Consider the following 20,413-nt stretch of genomic DNA (forward strand, 5'->3'; position numbering starts at 1 on the left):
CAACAAACCTTCAGTACTGAGGAAGTGTGTTTCCCATACAGACATAGTATATTTATCTTCATATTTTTCAGAGTTAGAAACAACACATCTGCTCTTACTACTCTATATTCCATTAACATAACAATGAATTTTTACAATATTATTTTCAATGTTTTCTGTACTATAGTACATTTCATAGTGCTATTTGAAAAACTTGAATAAAGTTTTCAGCATACTAAAGAAGCCAGGTGAAGTTACTAAGTCTCAATAACCATATAAGTCTCACATGTATGAAAATTACTTAAAAATAAGAAGCTACTACCATGACAGTCAGGTGAAGATGTACAATGAAATCCAATTAGGCAAATTTCATGAGTCATAAGCAAACCTACATATATTTTCTTTACTATGCTCTTTTCTGTGCACATGTGTATATAAAAGACTATGGCTTTTTTTCAGGGATATTGAATTTCACTATATAAATTAAGACTTACATTATTAACTATTATATTGTCATTATTCAATGATGCAGCCTTCAGACTGTTACAGTTTCTACAGAAAATAAGCTGGGTTTATCCCTGCTACTTCAATATTACTATTCTGTGATTGTATGCAAAACAAGAAGCAGGCTATAATACAAATCCAGAAAGTTCTTAGGAAAAGGGGTTAATCTAGAAAGCATCTGCTCTAATCAACAATTAAAAATCTAGTATTCTTCCTTCTCCTCTCAAATAATTTCCTGTGTAGATGCTAACAGTACATACACTATTTCTCCACTTATAATGCTAAACATCAATAAGAACTAAAACATTTCTAAATTATTAATTGCTCTGAGACTGAATAAATTAGACCTGTGGTACATTTCACTCCTGATACTTCTCGGCAGGAGACTGTGGCAATACAATAGGACTAAGTGGGACATCTCATTTTAAACAAAAGATTTTGCCATGTCCTTCATTTATAAGCTGTTTCCTTCTCTATGGCTTGTTCATGAAAATAATTTTAAAGACTAAAACAAAGGCCTATGGAAAACAGACTGAGTTTCTGTTTGGTTCTAGGGATTCAACTTTTTATATGCAACTCACCTTACCTGACCTGTATCTTTTCCAAAGTTATTCCAAACCAGCTATTTTCTATTCAATAACCTCTGATTTCAGTGTATGAATTTATAGTAATACTCAGAAGATATCTGAAAAATATTAATATTGAAGGAAAGAAAAATGTTTAAAAGGTAGAGGATGCTACAGCTGATCTTAAAAAAGAAAATTTCTCTATATAATTTCTCCATTTTTAGAATCTGCAACCACTGCGGCAAACTGATCTGCCTGTTTCCCTTATGTCAGAAAATGTATTCGTCAAGTGCAGATCCAGGAAATTCAGTCCTCACAAATAAGCAATCCAATCACTGATGTATCAAACAGAAAATCTGGAATAGAGCCAACATACAGCAAACACAAAACTGTGAAGGTTTTTTATTTTTGGCAACGCAATGAAAACCAGTGAAAAACATGATTTACATTGTCAGAAATGTGACATACACATATTTTTATTCTAGCAAGTATGATCTTTCTGTCATTCACAAGTGACTACTATTGCATTTTTCAGACCACAGAAATACTTCTCAAAATTTCAAAACCCTGCTTCTTGTTAGGTCCGAATAAGTCATGCAGCCAAGTCCCTGGATAATAATCCTAATTTAAAGCTTCCACAAACTGGTAATTCCTTTTACAATCTAAAGACAAGTTCATATCAGATTTGCTCCTACACTAAGGCTATTCTTCACTTCAATAGCCCGTCAGCCACTGATGCTTCCTACTTTCATGTATTTACAGTAAAAATTCTCATCTCTTAAATTTTCGTCTGGTGATATGAGTTCAGAGAACCTTTTCTTTGAGTCAAATAAATTATACCAGTCACTGAAACTTATTTTTGGTTTTTTTTGTGTTTATGCTACTCTGTGGGACAGATTTGCTTTTGTAAATCCTGGTGTTTGGTCTTGCAAAGTTTCATTATCAATGTGTTGGGTTTTTTTTTTCCCTCAGTTTTCCAGATTCCTCCCTCAATTTGCTGCTGTAGTTATGTGTCATTAAACCAGTTTGTGTCAAAATAAGACTTTATGTAGTTTCCAACACAAAGCACTGATAATGTGTGCTGGATGACCTTTGCTCCAAAACACTTCTCTTTTATGACATCAAAGATGATGACATCAAATTAATTACATCATGACCTTTACCTTTTTAAGTTTGGATAATTTTTCTGTATAAATTCATAGCAAAGACAACCGTCAAAGCTTTTAAATACTACTTCTATCTGTGAATTTAAATGAGCATGCATCTAACTCCTTGTTTTGATGCTTAAAAGATAAACAGAAAAATTAAATATCTCCATGAATACCACATAATAACATACTGTAGCTGCTTAGAGATTAAGCTATGAAACAATACTCGCTATATGTATTTTCAAATAATCATGGTACTTGACAGTGTTTAGTTTCCTTGTATTCATTAGCTCAAAGAGAGTATGAAGGAAGGGCAACCATCATACAGGATAAATTTATTTTCTTCACACAGAGTACTTATTACCAATAATTGTGTTCAGTTACAAAATTGAATACACCACTTAAAATCGCTTTAGCTATATGAACTCTTTAGGATGTACCTGCCAGATTCCCCAAATGATAATCCAAAATGTATTTTATCCAGAAATCGTATGGACTTCATCATTTAAATCCTGTAAGTTTTTGCACCAATAGAAATTAGTGAAAACACAGTGAAAAAGAACTTTTATTCTTGTACAACAGAGAAAATAAAGTTTTAGAAAAGGCAAATTTAGCAGGATGTTTAAAAGGAAATTGAAAACAGTTCTCCAGGAGGGTGTCTGTTTCCGTAAGCATTCAAACTTAAAGGAAGGAACAAAAATGTTTTTAAAAAAAAAAAGATTTTTCAGAATAAATTACTCTGGCCTCACTTACAGAATAAGACCTCAAAGGTACAAGAAAAACAAGAATGGCAATGACAACATTGCAAGTTACTTTTCAGAGTTAGATTTCTCTTACATTACAGATTTGCTGCAGCGATGCCAAGATGTCAATAAATAACACTTTCAGAAAAGAAGAAAGTACTACAGTACTTCTAGATTAAATTTTCAGAAGCTTAGATTTCACCTTCATTGAATGAATGCCAGCTGAAAAAGCAAAACACATATCCTTGAAATGAAATTGTGAATAAAAGAATTGCCACAATAGGCAGAATTATTGCTTTTAAATGTTCTGCCTACATAAAATCCAGACATTTAACGAAATTCTTACAGATTGCAGTCATGGCATCATCACCAGCACCTGGGCTCACTTCACATTTTCTTGGATAATGCAATTTTTAAAATGAGTAAAAAAAAAAGTCTTTTTGCTTAAAAATAATATTTTTCCAGGAATAATGTTCCTTTTTTTGTGAAGTGGAAAGAAATAAATAAAAATTAGTTGTTTTTTTTTTTTCTCAAACGGGATCCTGACAAAGCTGTGTTCCTTAGCAGGACTCTGATCCACAGAATAAGAACATAATATTCACATACATGTACAAAGAAATCCAGAAATTGCACTATCAGAAATTGGAAAAATGTTTCTTTCAAGTTCACAAGTTCATTATTATCTGTCAAATGCTATGTTACAACAAACTTAAGACCCAGAATTTGGTCCAAATTCCTAAGTCAAGAATTCTTATTTGACTTAGCATATATATGAGAACTGAAGCTTTTAACGTAATTTCTAAAACTGATTACGCAGATCCTCCTTGCGTAATGGACCATTTATTGGAAGGCGCTCAGCTACTCTGCTTTCTCGCACAGCGGAAGAATAAGCACAATTGTATACAGCATTATGTTACATGACTAATGTTAAATTAGTTTTATCCAAAGCCACTCGCAACTTCCATTAACGTATGAAGGAGATTAACAAAAACCTCAATTACGTTTAAAGTGGTTAAGGTCTCCCAAACAGTCCTTGTTATCAAGAGCTAACATTTACAAAGAAACTACATTTGGAAATTATAAACTTGTAGACAATAAGCAACATTTCTTTTCTGAATTAATGGGAGAATGATAATGTTGAGAAGTGAATTTGCTTTGTATTACAGTTGCATATAAACCCAGGATAATATATTTTATCGTATTAAGTGACATGCTTGGAGAAGGACACGTTAAACGAAAAGCAGAGGCATTTTTCCATGCATAAAATGCAAACTTCCTGCAAAATAAAATGGATAGGGAGACAAGATACATAACATTTGGCCTAACATCTACATTCTCTTGCGAGAAGCCTCACTGCAAAACCACAGCCATGATACTTCTCGATGTTAAATATATTCATTTTGAGTTCAAAATCCAAGATAGTTTTAAGCTTGTATGTAAACTGTAGTGTTGTCAGAGATCTTTTTCACTATTGTTTTGTAAAATGAAAACTAAAGGAGAAAAAAAAAAAACCACAGCTACTCTGCCAGTCCTATGTCCAGCACTACATTATTGGAGAAAGTTTCAGTTAAATCTCCCGAAAATCAGGGCTGTGAATAAAGGCAATGGACTGAAAACACGGTTTAAGACTGAAACATTAACAAATAAGTCAGAGAGGCTCTTCCCAAAAACTGAAAAAAGCTCAGCATCAGAAATCTCTAGGCATCAGTCAACCTTAGAGTAAATTACCACCTTTAATAAAGTCACACAGAGGCCAGTATTACACTGCAACCAAAGGCAACCAGCCAATCAAACCAAAAAAATTCTGAAATAGCTCAACTTCATTGAAAGCTTTAATTCTGGGGAAGTGTATCTACAAACAATGGCAATCAGATTATTTTAAACAGCTTAGATAATAGGAACATGCATTTCTTCTTGCATATAGAAATTTCTATACATTTCTACAGGTAAGAATTTTCTGGTCTCATAGCAAAAAGTAGCAGTATCTGAAATAACAAATCTAATGATCTCTGCATCCAAACAATTATTATTACACAAGAGGTTTATGACTTCCCACCTAAGGATATTATTTCCCCTGAAACAGGTCACTACTTTAAATTATGCATATTCTGCTTTTCTTCAGAGAGACAAACACAGAATTTCTTGCCTTCAGCAGTTGGAACTTCATATCTATATAATGCAAGCAAGCAAGGCATTATCTATCTTTCTAAACAAATATATGATTTACCTGAAATTTTAAATGACTTGAACTTCTAAATAAGTCTCCCCTAAGAGAGAACAACTCAACATGAAGTAAATTTAGGAGGAGTTAGGTCATACTGCACACCAGCAAACACGCTGCAGTGAATGAAAGGTGAGCCTATCTCAACTATCTGCGTTCACTCCTTAAACGAAAGGGCATTTCAAGTTAGTTAATCCATATGATACACTAGTCTAACTAAAGCCTGGCAAGACCATTACATCAAACCTACTATGAGTTTTCAATAACCTATTTTGTTGATTAACTATTTTTTTTCCTTGTTATACAGTGGTACTGCTAATGGCCATGTCCTTTTATGATCAAATGTATTTTTCCATTAATCATCAAAAATTTATTGGGGTCCACAGAGCTGACTAAAACAACCATATAGCTTTTCTTGGTTTTGTTTATAAAAGACATATGTTCCTCACATTGTTAGCAATGTGTTATCATCATACTAGTATCTACAGAGCTCTGCCCGTGACCCTGGAAGACAATCTAAACTTACTGATTGGTTGTTCTTACCAATCATTAGCTAAAAAGACATTACACAGAAGGAGCTGGACATACCAAATAGAAACAAAATGTCTCAGATTAATTAGTTATTCCATTAAGGGTGCTATTTGAGAAAGAATTCTTGAAGGCATGTGGCTGAGCCTCTGCATTGGCGCCTGGGGGAACCCCCACGTCCGACAGAACTGCTGTCAGTAGTTACTAGGATACGCCAAGATGGACCGCTTTTTTGAGGGCAACTCACTGGTTTTGTGAAATTTATCAGTTTTTAGGAAGGAGGATAATTCTTAGAATCTGTCATAGCTAAAAAAGACACAAAATGTTTACTAGAGAAATAACTTATACCAAGCTTTTGATGGAAAAATTAGACAACCCAACAACAATTTCAGATTCAGTTCTCTCTCTCTGACAAAAATAAATAGATAATCCTCCCTTTAAAGATTTTTTTCACTGCAAGTTAAAGGATTTAGGGCTGGGAGGAAGGAAAGAAGTTTAGAGTTTCTTCCGCATTTTTATAGCTAGATGCTGGAATTTTCACAGTGAATCCATTGCTGATCCATTAAAATATATCCTCTCAAAGTTCATTTACTATCCAGAGAGACTGCCTCAGCAGCAAATCAGAACTGCTCTACAATTTGTTCAGGCCTCATAATTTAGTATTAATGAATTATTAATACAGTAATAAATAAATTACATGCACACAATATTACAAAGCACATAAGCACTGTGCACAGCAAAGAAACTGCACACATTCACATACACGGGATTTTTCATTAGTTTGGCTCTTATAAGCACGGAATTAAGTCATCTGTTAAGCCACGTACATCAGAATGCTCCATGTAAATTACTCAAAGTTTGTACATGATACTCAGACATTGCAGAAACATCTCCAAGTGATTTATTCCAATCATCCAGGTGTAGCACTTGCTATAAATTTTTTAGACTTGGACTGTTACGTGATTCAAAGTTTTGTTATCATTATTCTGTAACTTTACTGTAAAATTGATTGAAAAATAAAATTATCTTGAATGCCTTACCTCTATCAGATTAAAGTCTGGGATCCCATTTATTGGGATCCCTCTGACTGACTGTACCAACACCATCTTTCATGAAAGTTAGAAGAAAACATTGGATTTGGTTTTTCCACTGAGGGAACATGTATGCCATGTCTGAAGTATGCCATGTCTGAAGTATGCCATGTCTGAAGTATGCCATGTCTGAAGTAGAAGATTTAGTTTATTTCAACTGCAGCTAGAGAAGAAAATATATGTCAATTTCTGATAAAATTTGTAGTATTGTATTTCTAATCAGTTATGTAAGATAATATTACAGAAATCAGAGGAAAAAAGTAGTTTGGGAGGCACCTTTGGAAGTCAGCTAGTCCAAACTCCAGCTCAAAACAAGGCTAAGGTTACCTACCTTATATCGCCTACACTAAGAACTCCGTAGGTTCACGGGGTCTGTTCCAGATTGCTTCCCCATGCCCCTCCACCGGGTCTCTGCAGGATCTCCCAAGGTGCCTTAGTAAATCCTCCACCCACCTATTCCAATCTGCTCCTCGTGCAAGCCCAGGCTTCTTTTACCAGCTCTCTATTAGCCCTCAGCACCATCTGCCCCTCCAGCTTTCTGGCTTGTGTTCTACCAGGTGGAACTCTGGAATATTTGATGCAGGTTTTTGCTGGTCTGTTATCAAATTCTCCTATCTGTTTTTCTACTTAAGTATTGGGCCATCACTAACACAAGTCACCACTGCAAAGCAACAGCAATAAAAGATGTCAAACCAGCACAGCTCCCAAAAAACTGCAGCTGAACGCCTCCCTCCTGAACAACAAAAATAAATGAGGAACTGAATGAGAATGAGCTCTTTAAGCTACCCAAATCAAGGTTTAAAAAACAGAAGATTTTTTTATATTAGAAAAGTCCTCTCGCATAATAGTAATAATTAAAAAAAAAAAAAAAAGGTGGAGAAAACGTGACAAAAACTAACAGGATACAAGTTAATAACATACTGCAGAACCCAAGCCTATGTTTCACTGCATTTGAAACAGTAAAAAATAATGTTCCCAAATTCTTAAAATGTACACAGATGCTGGTTTTTATCTATCAGAAAGCTCAAAAAATTATTGTTTCCTTTAGGCCACAGCAGCAAAGCACATGTCTACCTATAATACAAAATACATTTTTCCATTAACTGAAAACTGCTAAAATTCTGAAGCAATCTTTAAGTTTATTTGCTGTTGTGGATAACATTGTTATGACATAATAAATACAACGGGATTTTTATTAGTTGTTTCTAATGACTATTTTAAAAATTAGTAATTTTGTTGCACTTTGATTTTCCATGTAGTAAATGAGGAGTTCTGTAAAATGGTCAGAGAGCATAACTGAACAGACGTATCATTTGAAAGATTTTAGAAAGCATATGTGCTTTTTTAGTGCTTTGTCATGAGCTTTATAGCCTACAAACACCAATTCCATCAGGTTTTCTCCCTCAAACGTTGGAAAAGAATAAGGTATTTTTTCTTTTTGCAAAGAAGAGAATACAGGAGAGAAGGAGGGGAAGAAAAAAGCAACTACCTCCTCCCGCCCAAGTAAATATACAGAAGCTACAGAATGTAAGAGACAAAAAGCAAGGAGTACAGCCAGACCTCTTTCAGTTCATCATTCTGGCCAGACAGGCTCTCTATACCTCACTTAATGGGCTCATTAGTGTAATCTGAGTCTACTTTTTGTGCCTGTCTAATTTCCTAGTGAGGCTCAGCTGCTGTTCTGCAAATGGATATAGGCTGAGGGTGATCGGTAAAACCTGGCTTGGGTTAGAGTGATATGGAGGCAAAATTCCCAAATCCATTCTATGTCTTTGTGCAAACACCCTGAAAATGGAAAATTGCATCAGCTTACATCATCACAGAGATGTATGGCAGGATGTTCTTCTTGAAACCTGTCAGGTTCAAAAAGGATTTAGCACCTCCAGTATATTATTGAATTTTCATAGGTATCAGAAAAAAACTGTTTACTCGTGACATCCATTAAAAAGCCACAGAAGCACAATAACCCTGTAAAATTGAGACGAGAGTTCAATACCAATTATTCCCTTCAGTTCAACGGCCTAAAATGCAGTGCTGTGTTGCTACAAAAGATTTTGAGGCTGTCAACCACATTGGCAAAGTTCACTATCTGCTTCCCAATGAACATGAGAGGATGAGAAGGAACGAGAAAATTTTTGACACTGTGAGGGGAAATCACAGGAGATAAACACCAAAGCAGACACGTAAGAGAAACTTTATTCTCATGACAAAGCCTTGCTAACCTACTTCCAGCTAAATGTTCTGTCCACGGTAATGAGACATTTTGGAGCGACACTAATGCCACTGTTTATACTACATCCAATCCATACATAGAAAGCTTTACTTTCTAAATATTTGAATCTGCACTAAAAAAAAAAAACAACAACAAACTTGTTGCAGTTTTTAATGCTGTCTTTTAGTAAATCAGCAGCAAGAAAATACTAGCATACTTCAAGAGTTTCATATGCAGTTCTTCACAGAGGACTGCCCTAAGAATAGCTCTAAGTAAAGCCGTCCAGGAGCTGGACAGAACTCTATCAACGACTGGTTTTCCCAATGTCCTGCCTGGAGGTAACTGAGTTATGGGAACAGAACAGCGATTGCCACCAAAACCTGCAGAATCTTAACAACATGGGGTCTTAGAAAGGACTGGGATGAAAGAAAAGCTCACTTATTTGGCAATCTCAGCTACCCTTTTTCTTTCCCCTCACCCACTAAGGTAGTATAAAGTCTGTTTATAGAAACTGCATCCCTAAATAAACATGCACGAGTAGATGTATTTATGAAATAAGGAAACAGAAGTATCACTAGTTTTCTAAGCTTGTAAAGCAGTTCATACAAAAACTGCCAAATAGTAAGAATATTAGACACACACAGAAGCTAATCTGTTAGTAAAAAGATCTTGGCTTTGGCTGCAGTTAAAATATTTGAATTCACATTTAATAAGCCTTAACACGACCTAGGCTTTGAAGTTTCTGGGATTTTGGTAACATCTGAAAAGAACACTATTTGACATTTAGTCCTGGGTGATCTATTTAGATAGTTCATTCCAAGATAAAAATGATAGCTAACTTTTTCTCCAGAAACTGCAACCTGGCCTCAGTTATAATTTAGTAATTAATCATTTATATAATTTTTGAAACAGAAAATGAAAGCGCTTCCATAGTTGAACAAGAGAACAGATATTCACAGATGTGTAGGAACATGAATTGACATACAAGAGGCAGGGATTTGCAGCAGAAGCCTGGAAACTAATTACCAACTCCAACTACCAATTAGCAGGTCTATAAGCCAAGTAACTTTTTAAAAAGCCTAAAATATAAGGCAAAATGCAATACCTGGAATAACTATTTGTATATATTGTAACATTATTTTTTTAGTTTGAATTTAAATCAGTATTTTGAATCAAAACCGATTGCACACAGCCTTTGACTTTACTAAAATTTTATATCAAGTTGGAACTGTTGATTAAACTTGGATTATTTCCTCCTCTTTCTACAGTATTTTACTACTATTGATGATATACATATTAAAAAAAAATAAAAAACACAGTTACATTCAACTCCAGCTTTACTGTCAAAAAGCAATATGATCTACAAACAAAAATATAGTAAATATAAGGGAATGAATCCTGTCATCTGCATATTCTGTCCTGACCAATTCAATTAATATAGCACAGTAATATTGAAGATTCACTTACATTTGAGTACATTTCTGTGAGTTTATAAAACCCACTACTTTTATAAATATGAACGCTAATGTAAGATCGTGCCTTCTCTTTGACACTGTAGCTGTGGAATATTCACAGGAATGCCCATCAAGCAAAGGTGCCAGGAGGATATAGACAAATCAAAACCTGTTAGAGATTCAAAGAAACTCCTCTGGATGAAGCAGAAAATATATACATGTTAGCTGAACAGCAATGTAGAAACATGCAGAACATGGTAACAGATTACAAACAGCATAGCTATTAAAGTGGTCGTAATGGAATGAGAGGAAGCACTGATGCCCTTTTTCCTCATGCCAAATTTATCACACAAAAGAAAAACAGGCACCCCCATCATCATTGTTTTTAACCCAAATGTTAACCAAACTATTTCCACTATTATGTGGCTGAAGTAAAGAGATAGGAAGCATTTCCTTTGGTTTTCCTATGCTTTCTAACAGTCAGACCTATTTCACTAGAGAATCGCTTTCTATCACAAGTAAAAGACAAAGGGAAAAAAGATTGTGAAAGAAACTGGGAAAACAGGTTGCTTGAATTTGAAGTTTTAGAAAATGTTATGGTGAGACTAGGATGATAACCACAGGTTTCTTTCACAATCAAATAAGCCCTACATTTGTTACACTCCCTCTGTTTTCTCAGTTTTCAGAGGATGTAATTCTTTTTAAAAGAAAATTTTTCCCTATGACCACTGAGTCTTTTCTGTGAACAATGTTAATTCACTTAGTCTTTATCAGTAATTTTCAGACATTCATGTGATTGTAAACCAGAATAATGGAACTTCAAGGCAGCTTTGGCAGTAGTTTTCTCTGGGGCTTGAATCCAAAAGTCTTTATATTTTCTGTAGTATTTGTCCTCCCTCATCCCCTTTTCTTCTTGGCTTTCTATTTTACTTGGCTCTGTATTGTAAGACAGGTCTGCATTAAAATTTATCTGACAGGACATCCAGTTGTCAAGAATACAACAGGAAACCTTCCTCCACTTGCACAAAACCACACAAAACCCACACCACTGAAGACTCTAAAAGACAGCTGGAAACACATCTCTCATGTTTTCACTTACTTTTCTTATTTACTCACTTTTGAAAAATTAGATTGTGTAAACAACAATTATAGATGACAAAAAATTAACTTGATCAGATTAAGTTATTCTAAAACAAAACCCCAAAGTTAATGCTACCCTTCCACCTGCAGGGGAAATGATGAACAAATAAACAGATATGACAGTATCCTCTAAAAGAAAACGAAATCTGCTGAATGAAAAAGGAAATGCAAGTCTGAAGTAGTAATTTAATTTCATAATTATTTGCTTTCCACTGAAAATGTTTTTCCCTCCACATTTAAATTTAGAGTTTCAAAATCAAGGTGGCACTGATATTGATTGCCAGCTGATACATGAATAAGAGGCGGTAGTAAAACACTATACCACATTGGATTGTTGAAAAGTATTGAAATATTGATAATTATTAATGAAGCGTTACTGTTAGAAACACTAGAATCAAACCAGGGAAATACATTCTGCAACCAATTTACCTGATTCAGAGTCCAATTTAAAGGATGTCACTGCTATGTGCAATGAGAAACAACTTTCAGCAATTAAGTAGGAAAGATTCTTGAAGATCAGCGAGAAAAGAATCAACTTCTATGAGTTATTTCATGATAATCTGTAGATAAAGATCAATCTATTGGTCTGCTGCAAACCACCCTTCTGGTCATTGGCAACATGAAAAGAATTCAAAAGAAATTTTTTTTTTCACCTCATACTAGTACGAGATATCTTCATATTTTCCCAAACATGCTCAAAAATTCAATGATTAAGACTAAGGAGACAAAGTTGATAATTTTATTGATCTAGCTCTTGATAAATTCTGAAATATTCAAAATGTTTGCAATCATTGTATCAGCTGCATGACTACATAAAAAAAAAATCTGCCAAGTTCACACTGTATTATCAGGGTGTGCCACTTGGTAGAAGAAAAAAAACATAGAAACGTGTCTGCCAATAATAACCTATTCAGAAGTCACAGAACCATCTACTGGCTTGGAATCACCAATTCCCCCTGCCTTGAACCCAGCGATTCACAGCCCTTCTGAACAAGCCCATCTGGCGCTTGGCATGGTTTAACAAGTCAGGTTGGACAGGGCTTTGAGCAACCTGATCCAGTGAAAGATGTTCCTGCTTGTCTATGATGACAGGCCTGTCTGCCTGTCCCTGCCTGAAAGATGTCCCTTCTCCAATATAGAGAGGTGAATACCCTTTTGATCATTACAGGCCCCACCTCACACATATGAAAGCACTTCATAGAGTCCCACTTTTATTAATACAGCGTGATCAGCAAAGGAAATAGCCAAATTGATTTCCCTGATAGTTATCAGTGTTTGTTTATTATCAAAACTACAGCCATTAGGAATACTTTTGGAAATAACACCTGTTAATCATCAACTTTGCAGCACAAAGCACCAGATGAAAATGGGCAACCTACAGGCTGATCTTCGGAAATATACCTACAGCAACGGTAACTAAAAGTAGCCATAAGCATATAGGGGACAGACATTCCAATTCTTCCAACTCAGATTTACAGCTGAAAAACAAGGCTATATCACAATGTGCCTTTAAAAAACTGATGATTTAGAGGAACATAAAATTATATTCCAGGTAAAGGACTACTGGTAAGATGACAGCTAGCTCATTCCATAATACTGGATCAAATTCATTCTTCATGCAATTTTGTCATTTTAAGGGAGGCTCTGGAATCACCCTAAGGCAAATATGTAATTGAAAGGGTCTCGCTATAAAATCTGGAGTAAATGTGGAGTAGAACAAGCAATTTGAGGGCTTTTTCTGCAACATTTGGAGGAATGAGAAGGGCTTGAGAGGCCATATCTCCTCCCCAACCCCTACATCAAAGCTGAGAGAGCAGAGGGCAAACTGCGTATACACAAAAGCTCTTGGGTGGATTCAAACATGAAATTTAAATGAAACTATTAGAAATCATCATAATATGTTTTCTTTGTGTGAAAATATTCTTAAAATTAAATACTTGTATTATAAACAGCTTTTAAAAACTCATTCATCTGTGAAGATTTCAAACATACACTTCAGAAGGTTCAGCAACATAGCATTTGATATCATGCACCTTGACATCCAAGTATTGTATTATTGGCTAAAGTTTCCTGTATTGACTACCATTGCTTGACTCATATGCACATTTATAAACTTTGTATGCAGAAGAAAATAAATAGTATCGAATTCAGAATGAGAAGTGCCAAAACTCAACCCCATGTTTCTCTGCTGCCCCAGTGGATTGAAGACATCTTTTTAGACGGCCATGTAAGTAAAAAAAAAAAAAAAAACCAACCAAAACAAAACCAACCAAAAAACAACGAAGTGTAATTTGGTACATGGACTAATCTATTGTTCCTTGATGTAGGCACACAACTTTTCTTAATACGCATGCAGTAGTACATAGCGCCCCAGAAACAAGGGAGCCTTTGCCCTGAAGTGCTACCCTGCTGCAGAAAGAAACGATTATATTGCAGAGCTGCAACATAATTAAAAGAGAATTGCAAGACATTTACAGAAAACATTTATTAAAAAAGCACTATATAAAGTGCAGTAGTTGGTTTAAAAAAGCAGTTTCCTTTTTTTTACTTAATTCACCACCATTTTATTTTTCAGGCAAAAAGAAAGCAGCTGCTTCAGACCAGATGACCAGAGCCACTGTACTTCATCAGCCCTGTGGAATGACACTCAGCTTCAAAACCTTCCGTGTTCCTTCCTTCCCAGTCATACAGTAGGAATAAATAATTTAATCAAGTACTCATCAGGAGAGGGGAATAGCCTATTAGTCTGTGCCTGCATTCCTTTCCCCTCACTTCCTTGCATCTCTTAGAACTCCAGATGAGGTAGAAGTGTAAGTCTTTCTTTTTATCTGTGTATTTTATAGCTTAGCCAAAAAACAGCTCTATGGGTTTAAGAAAAAGAAAAACTTCGGAGTATCTTCAAATTCACGCACGGCTTTCTAAAATTAAAAGTGAGTAAAGAACCAGTATAAACAGAATGTTACAATTTTTGGAAAAGAACCAGAAAATTCACACTGCATACGAAACCAGAAAAATGGCACTAAAACAGTACCACTTTTAGAAAATCAGTTACCAGAGACTTCTTCAATCCCCAAAACTAAGCACCCATCTCCTTCTAAAAGATACCATTACGAGCACACATGCCCGTAATGCAAAACCATGAAAAAGGCAGTGGTTTTTGTGGCTGGTAAACACATTTACATTTCTTAAATTACTTCCAAAGTACCAACTTACTGTCATTTGACACATTCATCCGAAGATGGGAGGAACATTGTCCTCAATCTGACTGACCAGGGGCAGATTCTAAACAGAAAAACTTAAAGATCATCCTTATTTATTATTTCCACTTAAGCTGGACTAGAATCCTCGTAAACAACAAATACAAATGGAGTAGCAACTAGTGTCCTTGTCCGACACCCTTGTCCCTCTTCTAGAGTTTTAACATAAATGTTTTCACAATGTAAAAACTTGACAAAAAGAAAAAGATATCCATACTGCTCTCAAACATACAATACACCTGTGTTTGGCTCCAGAAATTATGGCATTTGCTTAAAAGAATGGGAGTTGCTCTTCTGAGGCTTATAAATGCTTGATGCCATTTGCCTTCTGTTTCATCTGCCTTTGTGATTCAGTTGCCACACTGTCAACCATTTCTCTAAAAAACAAAACCAGTCATCACTCCCCCAAGAACTAGGAATTTACTTATTTACTTTTTTCTCACAGTGAAAGCTAATGGTATGATATGGAGGCTGTAAAAAAAAAAACAAAACACAACACTCAGAAAAAAACAACACACCCCAAAATACAAACCCTAAAAAACAATTTACAATATAAGAACTTGAGATTCATTTCTAGAATAGAGTGACTTTGGTTTCAGTGCAGAACATCCTTCTTCTATATCTATGTCCCTCAGCAAAATGATGAAATAATTGTTCAGCATATCCATGCAATACTATTTAATTTTAAAGTAATTCCTATGATTTCTCATCTTAGAGTTGTCAGATCAACTTCTTCAGAATAATAGAAACACTCTCTCACCCTCTGCATGCCTTTAAATTATTAGGTAGTTGTTTGAATCTTGTGGGCCACTGGTCCATTTGGCCCTGTGTCCAACTCAAAGAAATCCACAAAAGGTAAGTAAAGCATTACGCAGCAGAAAGCGCATGATTTACAACAATCTAGAAAAGCAGTATTTCTGAAACACTCTGGAAAATTTTTGGAATCCACAAACCAAAAAGGTGGAAAAGCACAAGGCTATGATAGTTTCTGTACTCTCTTTTCATGATAGATAAAACTTGTCAGAAAGCAAGTGTCTGAAGACTTCGCCGAGAACTGAATCAACTTTGTACAGCAGAAAACAAGAGACACTCTTAGTTTTGTAGTGCCTCACCAAAGTCCCTTTCAAGCTTCTGAACTTCTCTAAATTATCATCTTAGATATACTGGTGCACGTTTCAAGAGAACAGTATGTGTCATATCCCCAAATAGAAAACCACTGTGATTATTTAGAAATAAAATAAATGCAGATAACTTTTGCTAATAAGTGTAGATCACCACAAATCCAATCTCTATTTACTTAGTGCAGCAAAGCCTCTGGAAGTCATTATTTTATTCCTTTTCATCATCTATGAAGTAGTACATCATCACCACATGGAAGGAAAAAACTCTGCTTGAATTCAGGGAAAGGACGAAGATGCAACAAGATGAAATAAAATATGCCTCTAGGGATCGGGAGACGGAAGGAGAGTGAAGGAAAGACAGACAAAATAAGCCATCATGACTATTTGGTGCTCCAGACAAATGGACTCTTCTTTCATTCAATTTATTAAATCTAATTAACAAAATAATCTTTTTTAAGCCACAGAAACTGCTACAAAATATCATTAAATATCATTTCTGAAACATCATTAAGTATTAACCACAAGTATCTACACCCTGAAAGCTTTAAATAACGTCTTCTCTATGACAGTCTTCGTCTTACGAAAAAGAACTGAAAATTGATACATCACTTGAAGGACATACAATAGATTTAAGTCTTTAAGATTATAAAGGTAAAAACTAGTTGTTTTTACTTACTTATATATTCTTTAAAAGTCCTCCAAGGCATCACTCTATCTTTGCCTACCTAAAACTGAGGGTCATGTTATTAATTAAGTGAATAACTTGAGAGTAAGTTGAGGTCTCTTTTTGTAAAAAGAGCTGTATACTCTTTTTAACATGGGAAAATATAGTAAATCCTTCTTAAAAATACATCAGTTAGCCTGCAAACAGAAAAATAAGCTTCCAAGAATTAGGATCTATTATTGAATCCAAATGTAAATTAATTAACATATTTTTCTTAATAAACGTGGTATAAAATATAGAGCTCAAATTTATCGAATACAATGGTCCACTATGTCATGCAGTCACGTCCTTTGAAATCTCATGCACAGGCTACAGAAGAAATACAGGCTGTGTTGATCAAGAATTTTGAATCCAACAGTGACAGGACTGACTGCAGGCAGAGGTCAAGCAAGCTACTATCTTATATCCTCTAAGACAGACCGTGAGATAACAGAAGTTCAACACAACCCATCAGCACCACTGCTCAACCCAAAAGCTGGAGTCCAAGTCCCAAGACAGAAGTACTGTAACAGAAAAGGAATTGTATTTTTACTGGGACAGGAGAGAAGAAAAGATAGATTACACCACAAAAATCGGTGTCTCCTACCCGATAAGTGGCTCTATTCCTGGACGAGATCCCTCTGACTGTGCTCTATTTTAAATAAAGATCTTTCAGGTTTCGATGGATCAGTAACGAAGGCAGTCACCTTCATGGCACCCTTAACATGAGATGACTCCAAATATGAAGTTCCTTCATCCCCACTGCTCTTTCTACAGCCATGTTTACCTAAGCAGTGCCTCCACATATTATTTTCCGCCGTAAGTATCACCTCACTGTGACTGTTTTTAGAGCCCTACTCTCTCCTTTCTCTTTCCTCGGTTGGCCTGTATGTATTCAAAGACAACCAACACTAGAAGTACTCCATCTGGTAATTTCAGCTCCTGAATAATGACCCTCCCCTTCCCCCACCATCTGTCTAGTTAAGAAAAAAATAACTTTAAACCACCCTGTGCACCAGTAAAACTTGTAGCAAATCAGAAGTTTTTTCAACAAAACGCTGCAAAGCCTTTATAAACACATTGTAGCTACACGATATATTGTAACTGCTTTCCTCCACCTCTGACTGTACTAATTAATCTGGCTATACATATTAAAAACTCTGAAGGTACTGCATATCTTCAAATCATCAAATTTATTTCAATTCCTTTGAGGTTTTCTGCCTGAATATAAACCTTGCTGTAAGAGAAGGGTTCCCAGATAGAACCAGGATGGAGATAACAGAGCTCAGCAAGCACACAAAAACACACCACTTGCTGGCCAACCACAACCTCAATGCTGAGGAAATGTGCAGCTCCCAGGCAGCAGGTACCAGTGAAGCCACTGATGGATTTAGGGCAAAGAAGCACAAGTCCCTACGAGGCGGCAGACCTGCAAAACAAACATTTCCTCACTGGCTGGCCAGCTGCTCAGAAAGCACATTTCTCACTATTACAAAGTATTTGCATGCCAATTGATCAAGCCAGATGGCCAAGAAGTATACGCACATTACTTAAGCATTTGGGTACTAGAAACAAAAAGCTCCTTCCTGGCTGCTATCCGATCAAATATCAAACTTTTCCTCTACACGTGCAGTTAAACTGCCAGCATGAGAGCTGCACAACTGTCTAATCTGGGAGGGCAAATCTTGTCTTTTCAACAAATCTGTATTGGTATAAACTTCAGCTAAATACACCTTTGGAAGACCATTTAAAAAACACAGTATTTTTAAAAATATGTAAGAAAGAAAGAAAAAAAAACTAAGAGCCTAGATGAAACTATCCTCTTGAATCCCTAACACAGACAGGTGACAGGGATGTGGGTGAAGATGACATTACATCCCTTGGACTGGCTGATGGCCAACCTGGCCCTTGGCAAATCTTGCAGCACCCTGCCCTGAACCGACCACCCTGAACCTCCGGGTGCGATGCACACAACAGAGCTCTGCCTTCCCACCCCGACACACCCTTCTCCATCGGGCCCGCCAAGGAGCCGCTGTGTTTCTCACAGAGGGATCAGAGTCAACATACAGGATGGATTCTTCCTATTTGCCTGCAACAGCTGCATTCCGCAAACAACAACGATGCAGCGACTGATCAGATACTTATAAAAAGTAGATTTTCAGTCCACTTAGAAGCTAAAAGACATTTCCCCACACACATGCTATTGACATGAAAATGGCAGCGTCAGAACTGCCTTTCATTCCATATGAAAATTCACACCTTAATGGTGCTCTGGTGTCATGCATCAAACAGGAAACATGTCATTACAGTAATTCATCTTACAAAATACTAAGGTTTTGGGGGGGGTTTTGTTGCTAACTCCCACACATGTATTTGCTCTAAAACAAGTTCAACAGGGAAACAAAAAAAACCAAATTTTCCCTGACACTACTTAATTTTGCTTTTTGCATCCCACTCAAACTACAAGTCTTTTTATTCCAGAAACAATGAGGTATTTTGGTAAGAAAGAAACATTAGATTGGAGTCCTCACATTAAACGGCAAAATCTGAATTTATGTAAGTAGGGGAAAAGCGTACTGAAATTAATTTTCTTGATGAAAAACTTCCCACTGCATGACTTTTCATAAATCAACCATGTACTTTTGTATAACGGTTGCTCCCATCATTTGTTTTCCTACCAAGATTTTTTGGAGGTTGAAGCAGTACTACTCGTGGAAAGCACGAAGTGCACTTTTCTAAATTACCACTCTTTGTATAAAAGTCACGACAAACCAATTCGGATAACAAAAATAACTTTGCTCTACCTGGAGTACAAGATGGGATGCGAGAAGTTTAGAGTTAAGGTAACAAGGTGCATAAGAACGATTAATGCGTCGGGTTTTCATTTTCTACACAAATGCCCAGCAGATAAGGCTGCCCGAGATCAGAATGTGCTGCTCTTCCTAGCTTTTCCTGTTGCTCTCTCTCCTCTGTGCGCTTCTTCCATCTTTCTACAGATGTGGTCACCACTGCTTAGCAACCAAGAGGACATAATGGCACAGAGGAAAATCCTCCATCTAGAGCTCACCCTGCTCCACCTCCACGGCTGCAAACTATCTTTCATGACAAATTAAGAATACGTTTTCTTTGTTGCCTCAGAGATACCAAGTGGGATCTCAGACGTAGTTTGGTGTGAGCTGAATTTTCTTTCCTCGGTGGGTGTACGGGGGAGAATTTAACAAGCTAGAGACTAGGAGAACCTGAGACTTGCCGGTAAAACAGCTCCCCAAATGCTAATGCCAGTTAAAAAAAAAAAAAAAAGAAATAAAAAGAAAAAAAAAAAAGAAAAAGCCAGACGCCACGGTGATGAGGAAGAGAAAAGCAACAGGCAGGCAAGGGCATCACCCGAACACACTACCTACTTTTACTCACTGCTGCAGCCGTCCCCCAGGGCGAGGCCAGGCGAGGCGGGCGCAGAGGGACTCGCGAGCGGCAGCCAAGAGCAAAGTCCGGGCAAAACCCCGCAAACAAGACGGAGGAACGAAAATACTCACTTCTCCCATGCCACAGGTAGGCGTTGTCTCCGCGGCGCAGGGCGGCCACTGCCTCCCCGCCGCAGGGGCCGTCCCCGCCGCTCCCCGTCCCCTGCGCTCCGCGCTGCAGCCACCGCCCCCCGGGAGCCGCACCCGGCCCCGCCCCGCCGGGGAAGCAGCCGCGCCCGCGCCCGCCGCCGCCGCAGCTCCCCCTCGCGGAAGCCGCGGGCCGGG

The sequence above is a fragment of the Calonectris borealis genome, chromosome 6 (genome assembly GCF_964195595.1).
Source record: "Calonectris borealis chromosome 6, bCalBor7.hap1.2, whole genome shotgun sequence".
Lineage (NCBI taxonomy): Eukaryota > Metazoa > Chordata > Aves > Procellariiformes > Procellariidae > Calonectris > Calonectris borealis.